Source organism: Somniosus microcephalus, unplaced genomic scaffold (assembly GCF_052327205.1).
Source record: "Somniosus microcephalus isolate GS21.2 unplaced genomic scaffold, FLI_Smic_1.0 unresolved_chr1, whole genome shotgun sequence".
NCBI classification, from domain to species: domain Eukaryota; kingdom Metazoa; phylum Chordata; class Chondrichthyes; order Squaliformes; family Somniosidae; genus Somniosus; species Somniosus microcephalus.
This window is the reverse complement of record NW_028225179.1, coordinates 16,050,484-16,056,483: the sequence shown is the minus strand read 5'-3', so window position 1 is coordinate 16,056,483 and position 6,000 is coordinate 16,050,484.

Genomic DNA, 6,000 nt, shown 5'->3' with positions numbered 1-6,000 from the left:
GTTGGTCTAGGGGTATGATTCTCGCTTACGGAATTTTTGTGGATTAAAATGCGACAGGTTCCGGGTTCAAATCCTGAACGAACCCCGACGCCTTCAGTTAAATTCAACAACTCGGTCATCAAAGCTGAAATCGCTGTACTTCTCAAAAAAACGGCATGATCCGGGATTGTGAGCTCTGCCATTTTAAACAGAAACAGAATGATCCGGGACTGTGAGCACTCCCTGTTTAAACAGACCCAGAGTGATTAACAACTGACCACGACCCATTCCATTATAGACAGGCCTGATTTTCAATGCTTATGAAGTCGATGGCAACATAAATCGGACTGTTTCTTTAACAGGCGGCCGATTACGATGCCCGCTTTTCTGTTGGACGACAAACTGAAGGTTTACTCCATTTTAATTTTTCCCTTTATCTCCGTCATTTCTCTCCAGCCAAATGAACTGAGTGCAGGTGTCAGCCGTGGCTCAGCGGCAGCAAAGTCAAGCACCACTCCAGAGACTTGAGCACATAATCCAGGCTGACACTCCAGTGCAGTACTGAGGTAGTGCTGCACTGTTGGTGCCTCCGTCTTTCTAGTAAGACGTTAAACCGGGCCCTCCGATCCCATGAGAGTATGCCGAAAAGAACGACGATTTCTCGCCCATTATTTATCTCTCAACCAAAGACACTAAAACAGAAAATCTCGTCATTAAGGTTGGTAAATTTTTTTGAAATTACATTGCCTCCTAAAGGAGAAACTTATGTTTCTGCTCCCTAATCATTTGCCTCTGGCCCCGCTACACTTTCAGTCGGTGACGATCTCAGCAGAAGAAAGGAGGAGTTCGACAATCTCCGAATCGCGATCACTGCTCCAACCTCATTCAAGAAGTTGAAGAATTGCAGTGGTCTCTTTAAATTTTAACAAGATATGAGTAATGCATGGGGCACAGACCAGGAGTACCAGGGCGATTCTGACGAAATTGCATTTGAAAGCTTATTTTAGGCAAGATTCAGTTAAATGCTCGGAAAGCGTACCAGTATCAAACGCAATAACGACGAGGAGGGATTCGAACCCTCGCGTACAGATCGGCAATGGATTAACAACCCATCGCCTTAACTTCTCGGCCACCTCATCTCAACCATACACTGCTGTCAGCCATTCCATTTCCTGCTTTTTGCATCTAAGCAGAAATACCCTGAAAGAAAGTCCACTTCACCGCTTATCCTGCCCGTGCACCCAGATCTACAATGTTGAAAATGTACAATCAGCTTAATGTAAGCAAAAGGCCTTCCGCTGCTTCAGTTGAGGGACTGTCAAAAATGGTCGGTTTGAAGCTAGATTCAGAACATAAAAAGTGTCGTCCAATTACTTAAACGACCGCGGCAGGACTCAAACCTGTAATCTTCTGACAACTGAAAAACTCGCAACCGAAGTGCAGACGTTTTATCCATTAGGCCACGCGGCCGTTGCTGCTGCTAAGCTTCTTTATATGGGGAGAATTGTGTGCAGATTCAAGGAAACTGCTCGCAAAAAGAAGCGGATTGAGGAAAAGATAAACATTTTAACTGAATGAACAGGACTTCTGCGAGCTGGGTTTGCAGCAGCGCAGGAAATCGCAATGCAACTTAAAGTCGAACATCGGCGGCTCGTTGGTCTACGGGTATGATTCTTGCTTAGGGAATTTTTGTGGCTTTAAATGCGGGAGGTCCCGAGTTCAAATCCCGGACGAGCCCCGCCACATTTCGTTAAACTCAACACCTCGGTCATGAAAGCTGAAATCGCTCTACTTTAAAAAAAAACGGAATGATCCGGGACTGTGAGCTCTGCCATTTTAAACAGAAACAGAATGATCCGGGACTGTGAGCACTCCCGGTTTAAACAGACCCAGAGTGATTAACAACTGACCACGACCCATTCCATTATAGACAGGCCTGATTTTCAATGCTTATGAAATCTATGGCAACATAAATCGGACTGTTTCTATAACAGCCGGCCGATTACAATGCCCGCTTTTCTGTTGGGTGACAAATTGAAAGTTCACTCCATTATAATTATTCCCTTTATCTCCGTCATTTCTCTCCAGTCAAATGAAATGAGTGTAGGTGTCAGCCGTGGCTCAGCGGCAGCAAAGTCAAGCACCACTCCAGAGACTTGAGCAGATAATCCAGGCTGACACTCCAGTGCAGTACTGAGGTAGTGCTGCACTGTTGGTGCCTCCGTCGTTCAATAAGATGTTAAACCGGACCCTCCGATCCCATGAGAGTATGCCGAAAAGAACGAGGATTTCTCGCCCATTATTTATCTCTCAACCAAAGACACTAAAACAGAAAATCTCGTCATTAAGGTTGATAAATATTTTTGAAATTACATTGCCTCCTAAAGGAGCAATTTATGTTTCTGCTCCCTAATCATTTGTCTGTGGTCCCGCTACTCTTTCATTTGGTGACAATCTCAGCAGAAGAAAGGAGGAGTTCGACAATCTCCGTATCGCGATCACTGCTCCACCTTCATTCAAGAAGTTGAAGAATTGCAGTGGTCTCTTTTAATTTTAACAAGATATGAGTAATGCATGGGGCACAGACCAGGAGAACCAGGGCGATTCTAACGAAATTGCATTTGAAAGCTTAATTTAGGCAAGATTCAATTAAATGCACGGAAGGTGTACCAGTATCAAACGTTATAATGACAAGGATGGGATTCGAACCCTCGCCTACAGATCGGCTCTGAGATTAACAGTCAATCGCCTTAATCTCCCGGCCACCTCGTCGCAACCATTCGCTGCTCTCAACCATTCCATTTCCTGCTTTTTGCATCTAAGCAGAAATACTCTGAAAGAAAGTCCACTTCCCGCTTATCCTGCCCGTGCACACAGATCTACAATGTCGAAAATGTACAATCAGCTTAATGTAAGCAAATGGCCTTCCGCTGCTTCAGTTGAGGGACTGTCAAAAATGGTCGCTTTGAAGCTAGATTCAGAACAGAAAAAGTGCCACCCAGTTAATTAAACGACCGCGGCAGAACTCGAACCTGCAATCTTCTGATAACTGGAAAGACGCGTAACCGAAGTCAGACGCCTTATCCATTAGAACACGTGGCTGTTGTTGCTGCTGAGCTTCTTTTTATGGGGAGAATTGTGTGCAGATTCAAGGAAACTGCTCGCAAAAAGAAGCGGATTGAGGAAAAGATAAACATTTTAACTGAATGAACAGGACTTCTGCTAGCTGGGTTTGCACCAGCGCAGGGAATCGCAATGTAACTTGAAGCAGAGCATCGGCGGCTCGTTGGTCTGGGGGTATGATTCTCGTCTTAGGGAATTTCTGTGGCTTGAAATGCGAGAGCTCCCGCGTTCAAATCCCAGACGAGCCCCGCCACATTTAGTTAAACTCAACACCTCGGTCATGAAAACTGAAATCGCTCTACTTTAAAAGAAACGGAATGTTCCTGGACTGTGAGCTCTGCCATTTTAAACAGATACAGAATGACCGGGACTGTGAGCACTCCCGGTTTAAGCAGGCCCAGAGTGATTAACAACTGACCACGACCCATTCCATTATAGACAGGCCTGGTTTTCAATGCTTATGAAATGTATGGCAACACAAATCGGACTGTTTCTATAACAGGCGGCCGATTACGATGCCCGCTTTTCTGTTGGACAACAAATTGAAGGTTCACTCCATTATAATTTTTCCTTTTATCTCCGTCATTTCTCTCCAGCCAAATGAAATGAGTGTAGGTGTCAGCCGTGGCTCAGCGGCAGCAAAGTCAAGCACCACTCCAGAGACTTGAGCACATAATCCAGGCTGACACTCCAGTGCAGTACTGAGGTAGTGCTGCACTGTTGGTGCCTCCGTCTTTCTAGTAAGACGTTAAACCGGGCCCTCCGATCCCATGAGAGTATGCCGAAAAGAACGAGGATTTCTCGCCCATTATTTATCTCTCAACCAAAGACACTAAAACAGAAAATCTCGTCATTAAGGTTGATAAATATTTTTGAAATTACATTGGCCCAGTAATTCCTCTCTGAACGCGTGAGTACGGACGGGGTACTCACGCGTGTGGCCGGAGGAATTGCCGGTTTTCAGCATGCACAGCACACGCGGGGAAAACTGGCATTTCCTGTCCCCTGACCTAAGGGGTTCAGAGGCACAGCGCGTGCGACTGCACAGGCAGCGCGTGCGCAGTGAACTTCGTCGATTTCATTCATGGATTCAGTAAGGGTAGGTCCTGACAACTTGGAAATGAAAAAAGCAGGAGTAAAGCTATCGAGAAGCTGCGGAGGTAAAGTCTGTCATCGTGGAGCTTTTGAAAGACATTTTATTTCTGTTTGGGAAAGGGAGGAAAGTTATTTTAAGAAAGGCTGAGGTAAGTTTAAAAACATTTTTTTGTTTAAAACGGTTTTTCAGTACTGTAGGTAGAAGGAGCAATTGTGGCTGTGGGCAAGGCCTCATTGAATTTATTTTTATAAATTGTGAAATTTACAGTTTTAGAAATAATACAATGCTTACAAAATGAAATTGTCATCAGTAATATTTAGTAAGTATGTATGTATGATTGTATGTATGTCTGTATATATTCCATTAAGGATGTGCATTTATGTATGTATTCCTTTCAGTACGTGGATGAATGTATTAAAGTAATGATGAATTTCTGCAAATGTAATTTGTTAGAAAAGGATCTAGGCCTGTGATATTCATCAGGCGGGAAGGATGTGTTTGCAAGCCGTTAAAGCAAGCTTCCTGGCATAGGCCGAGTTGATGTTATAGGCACTAAGTTTATTAAAATAACTGTAACAACTATTTCCATTTACTCCAAACAGGTACGCCTGTGTAGTGAGGAGTCCTGTGAGCGAGAAACATGCCCTCTTATAGAAATGTTGCCACGATGTTCTATGTGTATTTGCTTCAAAGAAATCGCAACGCCAGGGAGCAACATAGAAGATTGAGGAACCATAACCGTCGCCTGATCAGAAGAAACAACCACCCACCACACAGAGTTTACAGGGAGAGGCGATCATTTGAAATGCTTTCCGAGGAGTTGTGTATCAGGAGGCTGCGCTTCAGTAAAGAGGAAGTTGGCCGACTATGTGACATGTTGAAGGCGGACTTGTAGCCACGCTCGAAAACACGCACTGCCTTGTCAGTGAACATGAAGGTAACCACAGCATTGAACTTCTTTGCAAGTGGATCATTTCAAGCAGGCACCGGTGACATATGCAACATCTCCAAGAATGCTGCGAAGGTCTGCATTCACCAGGTCACAGAAGCCATTTGCCGTAGGCTTTCAGATTTCATTCGTTATGACTTGTCCACTCGACATCAGAAGGAGATGGCCTTAGCTTTTTATCGCATTGCTGGATTCCCCAAAGTGCTTGGGGCTGTCGATGGAACCCACATTGCTTTGAAGGCACCCAAGGATGCACCTGTGACATTCGTTAACAGGAAGGAGTATCATTCATTGAATGTTATGATATTATGTGATGCACACCTCCGGATCCTAAACGTGAATGCAGGGCACCGGGAAAGTAATCATGACTCCTTCGTCCTCCGTAACTCTAAATTGTACGATTCTCTCAGCAAATTGCCTACAGTATCCGCATGGATATTGGGCGACAAGGGCTACCCGCTAAAATCATGGCTGATGACCCCCTACCACAATACCATTAATCAGTCTCAGGAGAGATACAACCATGCACACGTGACTACATGTCAAGTGGTGGAGAGGACAATAGGAGTTCTGAAATCACGCTTCCGGTGCCTGGATTGGTCAGGAGGGACCTTGCAGTACTCTCACCAGAAAGTGGCACGGATTGTGCTGGCCTCCTTGCCCTGCAGGAAGGACTGACCCTTAACAATAATGAACAGCTGCCTGTTGAAGTGGAGGATGAAGGCGATGGCAATGTGCATGTTGCCAGGCCTCATGGGGAGGAGCCAAGTGCCGCCGAATCTAAGGCTGCTCGCGAACTGCTGGCAGCTAAAAGTTTCATGCGGTAGTTACGCCCTGTACCTACCCCTCCCCC